Source organism: Mustela nivalis (assembly GCF_964662115.1).
Source record: "Mustela nivalis genome assembly, chromosome: 17".
Classification (NCBI taxonomy): domain Eukaryota; kingdom Metazoa; phylum Chordata; class Mammalia; order Carnivora; family Mustelidae; genus Mustela; species Mustela nivalis.
The window spans coordinates 59,776,032-59,792,843 of record NC_139036.1 but is presented as its reverse complement, the minus strand read 5'-3'; the positions used below and the strand labels follow the sequence as shown (position 1 = coordinate 59,792,843).

Genomic DNA, 16,812 nt, shown 5'->3' with positions numbered 1-16,812 from the left:
GAGGGAGAAAGCGAAAGGGGGAGGAGGGAGAGGCGAGAGGGAGAGCGAGGAGGGAGGGGGGGAGAGAGCGAGCGAGCGAGCGAGCGAGGGAGAGAGAGGAGGCGGTGGCGAGGGAAGAGCGAGTGCGGAGCGCCGAGCGGGGCTGCTCCTGAGCCAGCGGAGCCTTCTCGGATAGCCGCCCCGGCCCCCTGCCCGGGCCCGGCCCCAGCCGCTTGCGTGGTCGGAGGAGACGCGGCCGCCGCCGCCGCCGCCGCCCGAGCCCGGCCCCGCACCGCACGCCCCTCGCCGCTGGCCAGCTGGTGCCCGCGCGGCCCCGGGACGCCGCTGCCCGCTCGGGGGCCGGGATGCAGCCGGGGCATGGCCGCCGGGCCCCCGTCACCTGCCGCGGGGAGCGCTGAGCCCGTGAGTAGCCCGATCCTCGCCGCCCGCGCATTGCCCTGCGGCGGTCATTACCTTCGCGTTGCACGAACTGGGGGCCGTGGGGCGGGGGTGCTGCGGCCCGGGGAGGGGCGCTCGAGACCCCACAGAGGGAGGCGGGGCTGTACCGTGCGGCTGGGGACCATCCCGAGGGCGCTTGGGGAGGGGTGGCGCCCTCGGGGTCAGGGGTCTCTGTGCGGGGTCTTGGCTCCCCGGGTCCCTCCTGGGCTGGGGTCGCGACACGTGGCCCAGCCGGAGGCTGGAGGGACGGTTTTGTGAATGGGAAGGCCCCGGGGTCGGACTCCATGGAGACACAGGGGAGTCCCGCGCGCTGTGTGGCGGCAGTGGTGGCGGTGGCGGCGGCGGCGGCGGCACAATGCCCGCGCGGGGAACTCCCGAGCAGGGGGGGGGGGGGAGGCCGAGGCGCACGGAGATCCCGGCCCGGCGGGGCGCCTCTGGGGAGGCTGCCGGAGACCGTGCGGGGAGCAGGGGTTAGCCGCCCTGCGGGTTGCAGTGCTCCTCTCTCCCAGCACCCAGGCCCCGAGAGCCCTGCCCGAGTCCTGGGGGAGGAGGCTTCGCCGGAGGAGTTGAGGACCCAAAGGAGTTGTGCGGAGGAAGGGGGTCTCACGGCTCCTAAGAGCAGCCGGGCCTCAGCGCCGCGCTACGCGCGAGGGTAGGCAGCGTGGGCGGGGGGGGGGGGGGTAGTGACAAGCAGCGCGCAGGGCCCTCCAGGGGGCGGGTTGGGGGCGCTCCCAGTGGTGTCTCCAGCCCCGGCGGAGCGGCTTCTCTCCAGCCTGGGTCGTCCCCAGGCGCCAGCGCTGCCCGGCTGGGGAAGCTGGAGCAGGAGGACCGGGCACAACCCTGGCCCAAACTTTCCGCCCCCGCGGCCCGGGGTGCAGTGACGCTCATCCCTTCGGGAGGGCTGTCTCTCTGCGGTTGAGGTTGGAGGCCCGCGGTCACATTCTCCCCCTGTGCGGAGTCTCCCCCCGGGTGCCTCACCGCATGCCCTCGCTGCTGGGAGCCTCACCCTGTCCAGGCGAGGGGGAGGGAGTTGCACCTGGTCGCTGGGACCCGGTCCCACCCAGAGCGGCTCCAGGATCCAGAGTCTCATGTGGGGTGGGGGGTGTTGTTGGGAGTCGGGACTCCTGCCCCTCACCAGCGGGTTCGGGGTTCTGCGGGGTGGGGAGAAGCTTCTCCATATTAGCTTTCCAGCTTTTCCGAGGGACTAGGTTTATTTTTTAATGGTCACTTTTGAAAAGGACTCCCGCTGCGCTGCTTTTCCTGTCGTGCAAGAAACACCTGGCGGTGGAGGGCGGGCGAGGAGCGGGTCTGAGGGCTGCATCCCCCAGGCAAGCCCCCCTCCCCCTGCTAGGGGTGAAGTGAAGTTGGAGCTCCCTACATGCTGGGTCGCTGTGTTCCTGCTGAAATACCCTCCACGCTCAGGGATGCCCTGGGCACGCACCCGGGGGACCAGGACACTCAGCACGGAGCAGGTCCCAGGGTAGTGGAGTTAGGTTGCCTGTAATGAGGTCTTTCAGTTGGAAGGCAGCTTTGGTTTTACTGGTCTGCAAAAAATAAATACATAAATAAATAAAAAATAAAAAAGTATAAACATCACAGCAGAACCTGCTCATTAAGTGTGCATAGTGGATTTGGGCGGATGTCTTAATTAGGCTGCGTTGTTAACGGGGATATTACACTAATTAAAACCAGACCCTCTAGGTGAGCAAAAATTGTGGAGGGAGAGGGAGAAAAGTTGCAGTGAAAGCCTCACCCAAAGAAAGCAGGATGAGCGCAGGTGGGGCATGCTCCCCCTGTGGGGGCTTCTTGGGACAGTGTCGGGGGAGGGGGCTTCAGCGCACCCCTTCCCTTCCTAGGGCTGAGGACAGAGGCTGCCACCCCTATCCCTCCCCAGGGACTGGAGGTCTCCGGGGGACTCACTGCCACCTCACACTCCTGCAAGCAATGGTTAACCCCTCGTTCCCCTGCCGGGAGTTTCAGGGAGGGGAATGGTGTGGGTGAGGTGGGAAACCCTGGGGGTTTTGGAGCAGAGGCAGGGTGACATGGGTGCACCAGGCCAGCCAGTCTGGGCCTGGCGAGGCAGCTGTGTGCAAGGGGGACGGTCTGCCAGTGGCGTATAGGCTGTTTGCCTCGGAGCCGCTTGGGTTTTCTGGCATGAGGTGCCCATTTCCAACAACGGTTCCCTCTCCCATAAAAAGAGGACCTAAATGATTTATCTGATCCACCCCCCCCCCCCAGGGGCCTGGGGCTTAGAGAGACCTCCCTGTCCACTTCCCCCGGGGCCTTGGGTCTTCTCAGGCTTCTGGGAGGAGCTGGGAATTCAGGGAGTCGTCTCCCTTCTCCCCACCCTCCCCCCCAAGGCCTGGCCTCTCTGGCTGCGTCAGGCCTTCCTTGCGAATGCCCCTTGCCCAGTGCCCTCTGACAGGAGCAGAAGCAAAGCTGGATGTATTCACTGCCCTCTGCAGGGGCCAGAGGCTGGGCTGGAGGGAAGGCAGAGGTCTGGGCCGCCGCCTGCCACCTAGGAAGCCCCAGGCCTGCAGCCCAGCGGCAGCACCAAGGACAGGGCCAGGGGCCGGCCGCCCGCCCTCCCGCCTCTGACATTGTACTGGGCTGCTGGGGGCCACTGGGGGCGCTGCTGGCGCCTCCTGCTAGGGGGATGGGGAGGGCTCCCGAGGTACACGCAGAGCTAGGGGAGCTCGGGGCCAGTGAAGAGGCAGATCTCGGAAGGAGGCAGGTGGGATGAGTCCTGGGTGCCCTTCCAAAGGGGTCTTCTGTGGTGTTCCTGCCGCTTACTCAACCTTGTACGTTGCCAGTGGCTTGTGGGAGAAATGGAGAGAAATTATGGAGCTCTTTGATATCTGGGGATGCACGAGTCATGCAAGGCGGCGGCCAGAAAAAATGCTCCCCCCGTTGTGGATCCTTGCCAGCCTGGTGTAGCTCAGGCCTGACTCTACCTTGCAGACTTCTTCCCAGCCGCCCCTTCAGCCATCGCCAGAAGCTCCTTCATTCGGTGATGTGTACAAGTTGGAGGCGCCTGGCTCTTACAGGCAGGGAATGGGGCTGGTTTATCCCCGCCTCCTCCCGTCACGCACACTGTTTGGTGCGTGCCTGTGGAATCAGCAGTGCAGGAATGGACAAGGGAAGGGAGTTCCTGTCCCGCCCAGAAGTGTCCGGGCGGTGTGAGGAGGGGGCCTTATATAGGGCGTGGAGTTGCCACTCCGGGCGCGACGGCGCCATGCGGCCACCTCCACAAGGGAATGGTGTTTCCCAGGCCGCAGTGTGGGCCTCCCCTCCTCGAAGCCTTCCTCCAGCCCGGCTGTCTGTGTGTCCGCGGTCTGTGGCCACTTGTCTCTCTCTGCTGATTTATGGCTGCGCTCCTCCTCTCGACTCTGTTGTAAAGACCAATGGAACCTGACCCGCAGCTGGCATGTGGTGAGGAATTTTTTATTTTTAAACAAGTGAAGGGGGAAAACCATCTTGAAACTTACCCCCTTGAACAGAGATGCTCCTTCTTGGGCACCTGCCTTTCCCCAAGTCCCCGCCCGCAGCAGGCCTTCTCTTCGCACAACGGACGGCCTTTCTTCCGCACAACGGACGGCCTTTAGGGACACGTCCCATTTGCACCTACATCTTTTTGATGAGCCGCAGTGTCTCCCCACGTGCTTTTATAGAAGCAGCACGTTATTTTCACAGGTTCATGAAACATTCAGGCAACCGAAACATCTTATTTTCTGCCGCCCCTCTGAAGTAGGTTTCTCTCTGAACCGTCACTGTCTCTTTTATTTATAACATTCTGGTTCCATCTCCCCCACTTCTCACTGTCTGTCTGTCCCCCCCCCCCACCCCCCCGTACTTTCTGGGTGGTGCAGGCACTTTGTATGTGACTTTCTCCTTGCATTGCCTGTGAGAGTTGAGGACAGCTTTCAATTAGCAGTTGGATGGTGGTAATAATTGAGTACACAGTGGGTTCTGTTCTTTGTGGGGGGCCCTGCAGATAGAAGGATGAGCGTCCTCACTTGAACACCTTGAGATGAGGACTGATCTGGTGTCTAGAATAGGGGTTTTAACGTCAGTCCTCTAAGTAAATTACTTTGCTGTAGCCGTTTCTCCAGGGCCACCAGATCTTGCCTTAGGAAGGTGACTTGAGATAATAAAGCACATAAATCCGTTACTTTATTTGAAAGTGTTTCCTTTAATGGGGAGTGGGGGAAGCTCACAGTATATAGACTGCATTTGGGAAAGTGTTGTCAGTCTGGGTGGAGCCAAACCGAATGTCCCAGGAGGGCTCAGGGCCTGGGAAAGATTGTCAGCTGTCTTTTAAATCGGGATCCTAACGACGTGCTCAGCTGTGTGCTACGGCCGTCTGGCCTTGAACCTAGTCTCCACTCTCCCTGTGCAGCTCAGGGCTGGCTCCTGCTGGCTCCGCGTGGGAGGTGGGTTGTAACTTGTTGGCATCAATGTCATGTTGTGGGTTGGGGTCTTCAGAGTCTGTAGTGTTCTCTGAGGATCAAGAGCAAAGCAGTTCTCCTGCCAAAAAACCAAACCAAAAAAAAAAAAAAAAAAAAAAAAACCAACAAAAAACGTTTAACATCTAAAGCCAGAGAGTCTCAGCAGAAGACAAGGAGGGAGGGTATGTGTTTTTAGCAGACCTTCATGGACTTACTGCTACGGTTAGTGGCTGTACTGAGATCTTCCTCCCAAGGTTCTAGAAGAGCAGGGGCATAGGCGAAGCAATGCACCGGACCTGGCTGCACCCGCCTGCTCCTGAGAGAACCACTCCTGGTCGTCGGCGCCGTGTGCGCAGGTGTCTTCCAGGTGTCTCCTGCACGCCGCGGGGAGCGAGCCAGCCCTTCTGGTCTGGCATAGCTCTGGACAGTGACTGGGAACCAGGAGGAGAGGCAGGTCCTCAGGTGTGTCTCTATTAGCCCTTTCACTTGCAGGTGAGTGAACTGCCTGGGGACAGATACCTCCTACCAGCCAGACTCTGCAGTTACATCAGGTTCCTTCTGGGGACTTGGACACGATCATAGCTTGTATCTTTTCTGTGTAAGAGAGGAGAATCCATGTACCTTTATTTTTCTGGGACACCTTGGTTTCACAAGGTGAAACCAAGAAGAATTCTCCTTTCACCAAAACGACTAAGCAAGAAGTAATACAACCCCCTCCAAAAGATTGTTCTCGTGGGGCCGCCAGTACAGTTGTGTGGGCAGTGTACTGCACAAGCCTGGGGCACATGTGGACCTCTGCCTGTGAATAGTGGAACACTGCAGGCCTGCTCATCAGTCTCCTTGTCTGTGACACCAAATGAGACTGAGGGATGATGATGACAGGAAAGGTGTCCCTCTGGGGCCGGGGCCCTTCCCCTATCCCCCTGCAATTTGTGTCTTTGGGCCCTGGGTGATTCCTAGGCTGGGTGTCTTGTCTCCAGATCGTTTCCTTGTAGGCCAGGGCAACGAGAGCGCAGAGAAGCACATGTTCTTAGCACCGAAGCCTCGGCGTGTGAAGGTGGGAACCTCTGAAGGCCGAGGGACGTTGTGTTTACTTGTGTTGGGGGATGGGTCACCGGAGGAGTGAATGCCCAGGTGTACTTGGAAGTAATTTCTTGCTAACGAATAGTTTGAAAATCCTTACTGAATATAAACCAGAGGCCTCACTACTGGATTAAATAGAAAATAACTGACATCTTGTGGAACTTTTCTTCTAAGGGTTGGGTGCAGGGTGATGCTCCCAGGTCTGTACAGAGGACTTGCCGGGCACCTTAAAACCCAAGCTTGTGCTGCTGACTTCTCCCCCACCCCATATTTTTTCTTTCCTGCTGGCAGTAGCAAGAGGGGTTCAGCAGGAGGTGTGAAGATGGTTTTCCAGTGGTTCACATGGGCCGGCCGCACACACAGTGTGTTCTGTGCTCTGTTATGGTGGGACCCAAGGAGTAAAAGGCAAATCGGGAAGGTTTGTGTTCTGGCTCCTGTCCGCCACCAGCTCTTGCTGATTCAGCCTCACAGCCTTGCCTCTCCCTGGGGGTCCTCATTAGTCTCAGGGGAGTCCCTGACACTGTGTGGCACTGGTGTCCCTGCCGCAGGCTGATGGTGTAAGAGCCACCCTTCACCCCTGGGACACACAATTTCGATGCACATTGAAATTCTACACAACTTCTGAACAAAGCGGTAGGTTCTTTACCTTGCTGGAGACTTCAGGGCCGCTGAGGCAGCAGCACTGCTGGTCAGTGCACAGAGGAGGCAAGCGCCTGCCCATGCTGGGGTTGGGGCGTGGGAGCTGACCACAGCGTGCTATGGGGAGGGAATGCAGACGTGTCCACCTGTGATTGGGGCGAGCTCACAAACCTGTTTCCTCAGCTGGGCAGTGGGGAGGCAGCGGCCATCAAGGGGCTGGCACTTAGTAGGCACACAGTGGCTGGTCGGGAGGGGGGGCCTTTTCTGGGGCCACCTGCCTGCCAGGGGAATGGGCATGTCGTCTGAGTTAAGGACACAGCCTCTGCTCTGTCTCCTGTGGCCACAAGGAGATGACGTCGTTTCCAGATGGGTCCAGGTGGCCAGATGGAAGTGGGTCTGGTGTCTCTTTGTAGCAGTTCTTACTTGGATGGCCAGGAGGCACCCTCAGGCGCAGCCTGGCGGCTCATGCTCTCAGGGACAGGCCAGGCAGAGGGACGTGAGTCAGGTCCTGTCCATGGGGCTGTGGACCCCGGGGTCACTGGGAGAGCAGAAGACTCTTGCCTGCTCATGCCGTATTGCCTCAATGGGCCACCTCTCCCTTCTCATGCTTCTGTTTTCTGGGGGTGGGGGGCGTGGTGCGGGACGAGCTCAAGAACCAGAGTTGGGGGGTGCTGCAGCTGGTCTCTCTGCTTTTGCTGAAGCAGCCTTGGGTTCTAAGGTTTGGGGGCCCTTGGTCACTGCCAGCTGGTTTTTCCACGAGTGGGGGAGAGCGAAGAAGCATCTTGACCCTGCCCCCACCACCACCCTTCCCAGATTCCCGTGAACCTGTGGCTCACCCCCAAAACACACAGTCTCATACAGAGAGATTCTGTGCCACCTCTGCCTTCAGTGCAGGGATAAGTGACAAACCAAAACATGGTCTGGCAAAAACCATTAGCTGTAAACATATAGTGTGTGTGTGACTTTCTGGAACATTGACTCTTCCTCATTGAAAGACCACAGTGGTACCGTTAGGCATACCTGGGACCCCCACTGCAGGGACAGGTGAGGTGGAACCAGGGCCCAAGGGGCTGCTTTTCCAGGCTCCCTGTAGGCTGGGGATCGGGCTGTGGTTCACCAGCCTCCCCGCCGCACTCCCCGAGCTGCTGGTAATGGGCTTCATAGCGCCCCTGCCTGCCGCGTAGGGGTGCCACCTGCGGGTACACGAGTCAAGTGTTTTGGAATCTTAGCAGAAAAGTGGTGATCTGGGGAAATCCAGTGTGAGACCTGTTATCTTCAAGGGTGTAGTGTTATAAGCAGCGTTCGTGAACAGCTCACGCCACGTCAAGAGTTAGGCTGCGAGACTGCCTGCTGGCCAGAGGGGGTTGATGGAAGCTGGGTGATGGCCTTTGATTACGGGGGACCCCTTTCCCCTTGTCCTCTCCTCGGAAGCCCTTTTAGGGTCTGGGACTGCCTTCTAGCATGATGGCCAGCGAGCACATTCCCCACGCCGTGCCTGGGGTCTCTCTGCAAGCGTGCCCCGGAGCTGGAAGATGCGTGTGGGACCCCTCCTGTCGCTGGTGACACTGCGGCGGCGAGCATTTGCTTTCCTGATGTGTCTTTGGTAAATGCATGAGTGCCCTCCACCGTAGGTTGAAATCTCATCTTAAGAGTAGACATGTCTGCACCGAGCAGATGCGTAAAACTGGAACCAGGTCGTGGGTAGTGGTGTCTGCGTTTCCGTGTTGGAAATGTGGCCTGCGGTCTCTGACCCCACCCCGGCCCCCAGTCACCACGTTGTTCTTCCTCGGCTGTGTGTCACCAGAGACCAAGTAAGGAAGAGCCTCCCCCAGCCACCGTCATAGGCACGGTAATATGTTTTGTTCAGATCCGAAGAAGAAAACTCACAAGACCAGACTTGGAAGATTTTGGCCCCCGACGGTAATTTTTCCGAAAGCGATGAGCGCTATAAATGAGGGCTGTAAAGGAAGTCTTTAGGTGATGACCGTGACTGTGATGTGCAGTGTCTCGAAATGCATTAATAACACACCAACCTCACAGAAAAATTAAGTCTGCTGGAAGAGGAAGGAGACATGCTTTGGGGCTGGAGGCCGGTCCTTCCTGTAGCCACCTCAGGTCCGGGGCTCCGCCCCTGTGGCCTGTCCCCATCTCTTCTCCGGAGGCCCCCGTCCCCCCCGGCTGCCGTTCAGTTGCTCACAATGTGGATGGGAGGGAGAAATAGGATTTCCTTTCCAGGGGGCTCCTCCCGGGGCTGTGCTGTTTTCCAGCTAGGCGGAGGACTGCTGAGCCTTCCCCAGGGTCTGGCCCCCCCGTGACTGGAGTCAGGCTGCTCCAGAGCTGGGGCCTGAGGGCGTGGCCCTGGGCACCCCCGCCCCCACATGGTCCCTCCAGGCTGCAGTGGTGAGTCCTCTGCAGTGTCCCGCCCCCATTAGCAGCCAGAGCATGCGGCCACACGTGCTCTCCTGCCCTTCCCACTCTCGCCTGCCCCGACCCCATAGCCTCTTTCTCTTTCTCCTGCTCCGCCCCCCCCCCCCCCCCCGCCCAAAGCGGGCAGACCTCTCCAGCGGGATGCAGGTGAGGTGCTGGCAATGGCAGGTCAAGCAGCACTGAGCTCAGAGCAGCTGCGGAAAAAGATTTACGGTTCCTTCCTGCCCTGCTGGATGGACAATTAAAGCCCCGCACTGCTGGAGGAGAGCCGTGTCGTTCAGAGTCAGGACGGTCAGAATAAATCCGTCACCTCCACTTAGAGGCTGAGCCGGACTGCTTCCCGGGGCCTTTCCGGCGGGAGCCCCCTCACTCGTAGGTCTGAAGGCTCCAGGATGGAGTGTTGAAGGAGCTGATGGATCCTGAGTCTCGAAGAAGTTGGGGCCCGAAGGCACCAGGGGTCTCCTTGCAGGTGGGGGACATGCTGTCAGCCTTTGGGGCAAATTCTGGATGACACGTTTGCAGGGTGTTTGTCTCAGCACCTGGCACCCGTGAGAGCCGCAGATGAGAATGTTCGTGGGTCTGAAGAGTGGACCCCAATCTGACAGTGGAGTGTATGTGCACACGCATGTGTGTGCGGGTACAGGTGCACGCCGACACACGTGTGTGTATGGGTGTGAGTGCAGGTTGTGCATGCTGGCACATGCGTGTATGTGTGTGTGGATGCGGGTGTGTGCACGCTGGCACACATGTGTGAATGGGTATCGGGGTGTGTGGGTGCAGGTGTGCGCACGCCGGCACACGTGTATGTGTGTGTGGATGCATGTACACACAAGCACACACACGTGTGTGCTCACCTTTTGGGCACTGGCGGGTCCCCCCGTGTCTTTCCACCCACGCGGGCCCTGGCCCGGCTGCCAGGACCGGTGTCAGCGCACCGGCCGGCCCCGTGGCCGTCCTTCTTCTTGTGTTCCGTGTCTCGTCTCAGTGCCTTCAGGACTCTGGCCATTTCCTCAAGGAAACTTCGTCTGTGTGGAAGCGAGGTGCCGAGGGCGGCTTGGCCCTCCTACTGGCTAATTGGTGACCCGATCCTGCGTGGGAGTCCTGTCATTCCTAGAAACGCTCGTTACTTCCTGCTTCTCCCCACCTCCCCGCCTGCCCCCTCCCGCCTCCCCACTGGGGTCTGAGCTCCACGACGGTGCTGGAGCGGTCCACGTGCGGTGTGGGCTGTGGCATTAGTGGGTGTCGAGCCAGCCAGCACGCCAGGCCTTTCATGAACTTGGATACTACAATTATGTGTGCAGAAATGCTGAAAGGGCCATTTAGGATTTTTCTGCCTTTAAAAAATAATTCCTTTCTTCACAGCCGTGTGCCCGGCCCGTTGGCACCACAGCTGTGACGGAGCCTCACAGCGGCCGCCAAGCTCTCCAGCACGTCAGTCTTCCGTGTGTAATAAATAACATGCAAACTGCCACCAGTGCCGTGGCTGGGGCTCCCCCATTGTCTGCTCCGAGGTGCTCTGCACACAATCAAGGCAGTGTGTCTGGTGGGGTGCACTGCCCTCTGCTGTGACTTACCGTGCTGGCCCAGCCACGAGAGTGGGCCACTGGACCGGGCAGTGTTCTTGGGTGTGTGCACACCCCATCCACACATGAGGGTGTCCCTTGGCATGGAGAACCTGCTTTGCTTCATGGGGAAGGACCAGTGCCCAGGGCAGGGCTCCCAGCGAGGCATTTCTGAGCGTGGGCGGGATGGGGTTTTGTGGGGGAATGGAGGTCGCGCACAGGCATTCTCGTCTGAGCGTGTGTGCGTGTGCATGTGCGTGTGTGGGTGATTGTGCGCGGGGACCGGGCTCTGGCAGGGGATCTCCCCACTTTGGGAGATGCGGGGGGGGGTCCCGGAACCTGATGGGGACCCCAGGGAGTGGGGTTGCTGGTCCCAGACTCCTGGGGAAGGGGCAGGTGCTGAGCGGGGTGCCGGGACGCACATGGGAGGCGCGCTGGCTCAAGGTCACCCTGTGGAGAGCACCCTGCCCCGAGGACAGAACCCAGACTTGTGACAGTGGTGCTCAGACGTGACACGTGCTTCCCCCTCGGAAGGTAATTAAACGTCTGGAGGCAGCTGCTGCCTTGGACGCTTACCCAAAACACTCAGAAAAGTGTTATTCAGGGACCTTGTTATCTTAAAAAAGAAGAAGAGAACCCAGCCCACCCAAGCACCAAATAACAACCAACAACTCACAAACTTATTATTTTTTTTAACTTCCCCGGAGTTGCCATGGTTACCGGCATGCGTGGCTCCCGGGTCTCTAAGTAGATGGGCTGGGAGGAGGCAGGAAACCTCTGGGCTGGGCCTCCACGGTGTGTTCCCCCATCTGAAGAGCCTGTTGGTGCCCCAGTACGCAGGGAAGGGGCTGGGATACTACGGAGATTTTCCAAGACCACAGAATGTGATATTCTGATGCAGTGCTTCTGAACTGCCGGAGACGGAGTCGGTCTCCCACGCTAAAATAATTATAGCTAGGAGAGCAGAGAATACATCATTCCAGGTCCTTCACAGCGCGGAGTGTGTGTGCGTGTGTGCGTGCTTCAGCCCCGGCATGGGCTCTGGCTCCTTCGGGGAGCACACGCGTGTGCCTGGCCGTGTGTGGAAGGGCAGCCACGGCCCCAGGCACCGGGCTCCTGTGGCCCGCCGAGCACACGCCCAGACCGTGCCATCGGATGGTGAATTTCGGCAGGGGATGTTTTTGGAGGACCAGCGGGGCAGGTGGGAAAGGGTGGATCAGGGCGGGAGAAAGAAGCCGGGCCCAGATTCCTTCTGGCCGGACTCAGGTCTACCCCTGCGACACGGGGCTCTCTCCACGGGCAGAGGCACCATTCTGCCTTCTGCCGGCTCAGCCCGTGTGTCCAGAACACTAACCAAAAAGGGAAGGGGCCGGGCTGGGGGTGAGCTGTGTGTCCTGCTGCCATGCACTTTGGGGTCTGGATGCTTTTCTTCCTTGGGATGGACAGAATGGCCAGCTGCTGCATGACGGGGGGCCCTGAGGCCCCGGCAACTTGCGGGGCATCTGCTTCCCGCTGGCATGTCTCCCACAAGCACGGGAGGCAGCGGGGTGGTGTGGGGGCACTCAGCAGGCGGTAGTGGATATAGGCAGTGAATTCTGGGTGCTGGGGGACATGGTGACAGATGAGGGCCCTGCTGCCGGACTGCGTGGCTCAGGGTCAGCCCTGGGGACCTCAGAGGGCTCATTTTCGGCTGGGTCTCTAGTTTCCTTCCTTTCCACCCAGCAGAGAGCAGACGACGCCCTGTAACTGCACGGCAGGGCCACGCCTCTCTCCCCTTGCACTGCGGTCCTTACTCATTCCAGCGGCAGCCCCAGCCCCTGGGGCATGGCTGGGCCGTGTGGCCCCTCGCAGAGGCTGGTTCCCCAGTTTGTGGCGGGCTCACTTGTCCACGGACGAGATGCAGTCTGACTCCCGCGACGTTTTCTTGGCCAGTTCGTGAGCCCCGGTTTAAGGGGGCTGAGTGAGTCCAGGAGCCCTGGGGTCTCTTTGTGAAGTGCCTGTGTACACATGGCTGGAAGTGGGGCATTGAGGCCGGCAGTGATCCCCATTTCTCCTGGAGAATCCTAGGAGCTGCTTGGCTGGTCAGGTAAATGGTGAAGGTGAGTGGGGAGCTTCTGGATCCTTCCACGAGCCTGGGGCAGAGCCATGTCTATGGCCATGTCCAGGGTGAGTGGGCCTCTGGAATGCTTGCACACTTTCAAACAGAAGACACCAAGAGCCATCCTCAGAGCCGCTGCCCGTGGCTCCCTCCGTGCCCGTCCTCACGGCACTTCTCTGGGCGTCGTAGTTCGCACTGATGAAGAAGAATGAGAAATGACAGACCCCAGTAGGTGTTGGCACGTCTGTCTCCCACGTTAGGTCGTAAATGCTTCGAAGGCAGGGACCCTGTTTTCTGCAAAATGCATGGGACGGTTCTCTACTCACGGTAGGTTCTCAGTCAGTATTTGTGGGCTCTCTGACAGCTGGCTGGGGTGGCCCCGTGCCCCGTGAGCCCTGCATCCTGGTTGGGCCGGTTGGCAAGTGGTCCGTGTGCATTTCTGCCTCCCGTTCTTTCTGGCGCTAACAGCCCTGTAGAGTCTCACTGGTGTGGGAGGGTGTGCCGGAGGCCTGGGCTGCCTCCTGGCTGTGCTGTGGGCACACCCTGTGCCCTGGGGCCCGTGCTGGGGGTGGGCATGGGGGCTGCTGCCAGAGGGCCCTGCTGATCTGTAGGAAAGCTACTGGGGTTCCCAGCCTGGAGAGGAAACGGGCCCTGTTCTGGCCCTGGGGTTGGCAGGGGTGAGGCAGTGCCCTAAGGGTTTGGTTGGGCTGTGCATCCAGCTTCCTTCTGCTTCAGCCGGCAATGAGCCTTGGCCCGTGTTCTGCAGGCTCCCCAGAACCAGGGTCGGCTGCCAAAGAGAGCAGAATGCCTCTAGGAGTGGGGGTCTCAGATATGCCTTCGAGCTGCCCCTCTTTGCTGGGCTTGGAGTAAGGAGTAGGTGTAGGGGAGGGGAAATTCCTAGGAAGGTGCTGGACTGTTCTAGAAGATGGCAGGCTCTTCCGGAAGGCGGCCCGAGACTTCTCTAGGTGTGTGACCCCGGGGCTGGCCGTGTCCTTTGGAGGGCAGTGCCGTCATCCACAGGGGCATCGGCTCGTGATTACTGATGCTGATGGAAAACAGAAGTGACACGGATAGTTCAAGATGGCAGAGGAATCAATATTATTTATATTTAGCTTGTGAATATGCTGCATATTTCTCTGCTGGCAGATTGGTCTTCACAATTATATTTTGTGGAATCCAAGAATCTGCTGTCTGCGGGCCAAGGGCTGCCACCTTGCTCCCCCAGGAGGGTTGTTGGAGCACACGAGGACCCCGCGTGACTTGGCAGCTGGCACGGAGGGATGTGCCAGCTCAACCAGCCCAGTGCCACCCTCTCCCCGCGGCATGGTGGCCCTGCCACCTCTCCGAGACCGCCCACTGCTAAGAAAGCCCTGTGGAAGGCGATGGTCTGAGTAGACGGTGGGTTTTGTGCCTCTGCTTTAGACACGCGGGGACGGGTGCGTCCATCATCTGTCATGACTGTGATGGTGAACAGTTCGTGTGACACCAGTGTGTGCACATATCCTGTCCTCATCTTGTCCACTCTCTTGCTGGGTGATGGGCTGGGGGCTCTGGGGTGGGAGGCTCACTTAGGGCGGCAGCCCCAGTGTGGGTGGAGGGGCTGCTCTGGGAGCCCATGCGCCTGTGCCCTGGGCCGTGCGGAACGTCCCGCACCATCCCGTGGGGCCCGGAAGGCCGCACCTCGGCCTGGGCACTGCTGCTCAAAGACCTTTGATTGCTAAGATGCCTCACATTAGACATGGTATCGATTTACATTTTATATTTTAAACCATTGGCTGTGCTCCCACTGGCCTCCCAGAAGAGCACTGTGGGGTCACATGGGCTCAGGGACGGGAACAGGGGCCGAGAGGCTTCCCACTGCTCACGGGTCCCATGGCCACAGGCCTGGGGTGGTCTTTGTTTGCTGTGCTTGTCTGGGGTCCTGGGGTGCCCCACAGGAGTGACTGGCTCCCCAAGTTGATGTGTGAGAGGACAGGACTCTGAGATGCACTGGTTGATGACAATGAAAAGAAGCTTCCAGAGAACCTCTTGGGATCTGGAGCCAATGGTCTGTTTCACTCCCTGTCCTTCAGTAGGATTCCACCCCCATTCCTCTACTGTGGCATGTAGAACCTTCTAGAAGTAAGGCCTTGTTCCTGGATGTACACCATCGGTCTCAGAAAGTCCCTCACGGGTTTTAGGAGCATTCTGGCACACCTCAGCCTTTCGCTCTTGGATTCCTTCCACTTCCAGCGTTGGGGGGAAAGGGCATAGCCTCTCCCCTCTCTGGCACACAGTAGGTGCTTCATAAATACTGCTGTCCTTTTGTCCTGAGAACGCAGCTGGAAATAAGCTTCGTGAGCCTCAGCTGCGTCTCTCCCTCTGTAGCCCCAACCTTGAAACCTGCTCACTCAGGAGGAAGGAGGGGGGAGGCCAGGGGAAGGGACAGTTTGACGGAAGGGCTCCCAGGTGTCCAGACCCGCCCGGGCGCCTCTCCTCTGAGTGGGTTTGGTTTCTGTCCTGGAGCCTGCTGGTGCTTCTTCTGTTTCCTCTGCTGGCCCTCAGGACCGGAGCAGCCTGGCGAGAGAACGCGTGCTGGGCCAGAGCAGTTGACCGTCTGTCCGGGGCGGAGCCTGGAGCCGTGCCTGGCGTGACCGGCAGGTCCCCTGGCCGCCCCTTCCTCCTCTTGTCATGTACAAATCAAGACGCAAAATGGGGACGCACGCTGGTAGGAGACACAGTCGTACCATAGAGTTCTCTGAAGCGGTCAGGCCACCCCGGTTCCCAGAAACGAGATTATTTTAGAATTCCATCAGATTAAGGGAGGATCCCTCTCCGCTTCTCTCTCCCTGCCCCTTCCTCCTCCTCCCCCTGCCCTGCCCCCACGGCCGAGGAAAGATTTTCTGGCAGTGTCAAGGAAATGTGACCTGGTTCTGTAATAAAGAGGAGGCTTATTAGAATTAAGGCCTAACAGCGTTAAAAAGCAATCTTTGCAAGATTGAGGCCACGGGGGAATTGTAAATTCTCAGCAAAGACCTCATTGAAGGATCGGAATAAAAACTTGACACGCATGTGCGGGCAGGCACACATGGAGGAATCCTCAAAAAAACCAAAGAAGCTTGGTTTAAAAAAAAGAGCAAAGCAGGAGGGGGAAGGAAGTGGGGGCGGCTGGGGAAAGATGGGGGGGGGGGGCTCTGTCCCTAGTCTGACGTGGGGATCTCCCGGGTAGCCCGAGGGGCCGGCGTCCCTCCTCTCTCTGCCAGGCTCCGTACTTAGCTTCCCGGCTGCTTGTTGGCGCGGCTCAGCAGGCTGGGCTTTGTGGGCTGCTTGGGCCGGGTTGTGGGGGACGTGGGAGCAGGGGAGCAGGGCGGGGGGGTGTGCCTGGCTCCTGGGCAGGGAGGCAGGGAGGGTGGCGAACAGGGCCTTGGGATTAAGCCCAAAGTGATGTCGTCACTGAGGGGACCCTCCTGGACCTCCACCTCCAGGGTGTGTCTTCCTAGTGCTGTCGTCCTTTGGGGCGGCGGTGACAGCACACCGTGGACGGGGGCTTATGAACAGTGCACGTTGACTTCTCCCCGTCACTGGGAGTCCAGGATCACGGTGCCGGCAGACCCGGAGTCTGGTGAGGGCCTCCTAGTTCATAGATGGCTGTGTTCTCCCTGTGTCCTCACGTGGCGGAAGGGGCCGGGGGTTCTCTTGGGGATCCCTTTTTTAAGGGCACTAACCCCATCACGGGCTCCTCCTTCGTGACCTACTCACCTCCCCAAAGCCCCACCTCCTCACACTGTCACCATGAAGGTTGGGTTTCCACATAGGAATTTGGTGGTAGGGAGACATACACACTACCTGTTGGTCCTGCAGTGACTGGTCTCGCAGTGGGGTACTTGGCAAGCTGGCCCTCGGGACGGGCTGGGGGCCAGGGTGGGTGGAGGGCACACGGTCTCCTGGAAATAGACAGCCGCCTTGTTTTGGGCCTCCTGGGACCACCTCGGGAGAGCGTATGCCTTGGAGACCTCTGGGCTCGGCTCTCACTGGCCACGGCTGCTCAGCTCCCCTGCATGGGGTGTTCCTGCTGCAACCCCTGGGGCTTCTCTGCCCCCATCAGCTCTGTCTGGAGGGAGAGGGGCTCGCTCGGGCG

At 59.5% G+C, this 16,812-nt stretch overlaps 1 protein-coding gene across 2 annotated transcripts in view; it reads left to right on the top strand.

The window, feature by feature from the left end:
* The first annotated feature begins 297 nt into the window (after positions 1-297).
* RBFOX3 (RNA binding fox-1 homolog 3) overlaps positions 298-16,812 on the top strand; it is a 389,725-nt gene continuing 373,210 nt past the window's right edge. For both annotated transcript variants that reach the window (XM_082705498.1, XM_082705495.1), the window contains exon 1: positions 298-402. The gene's annotated coding sequence lies outside the window, so the exon portion shown is untranslated. The remainder of the gene's footprint in view (positions 403-16,812) is intronic.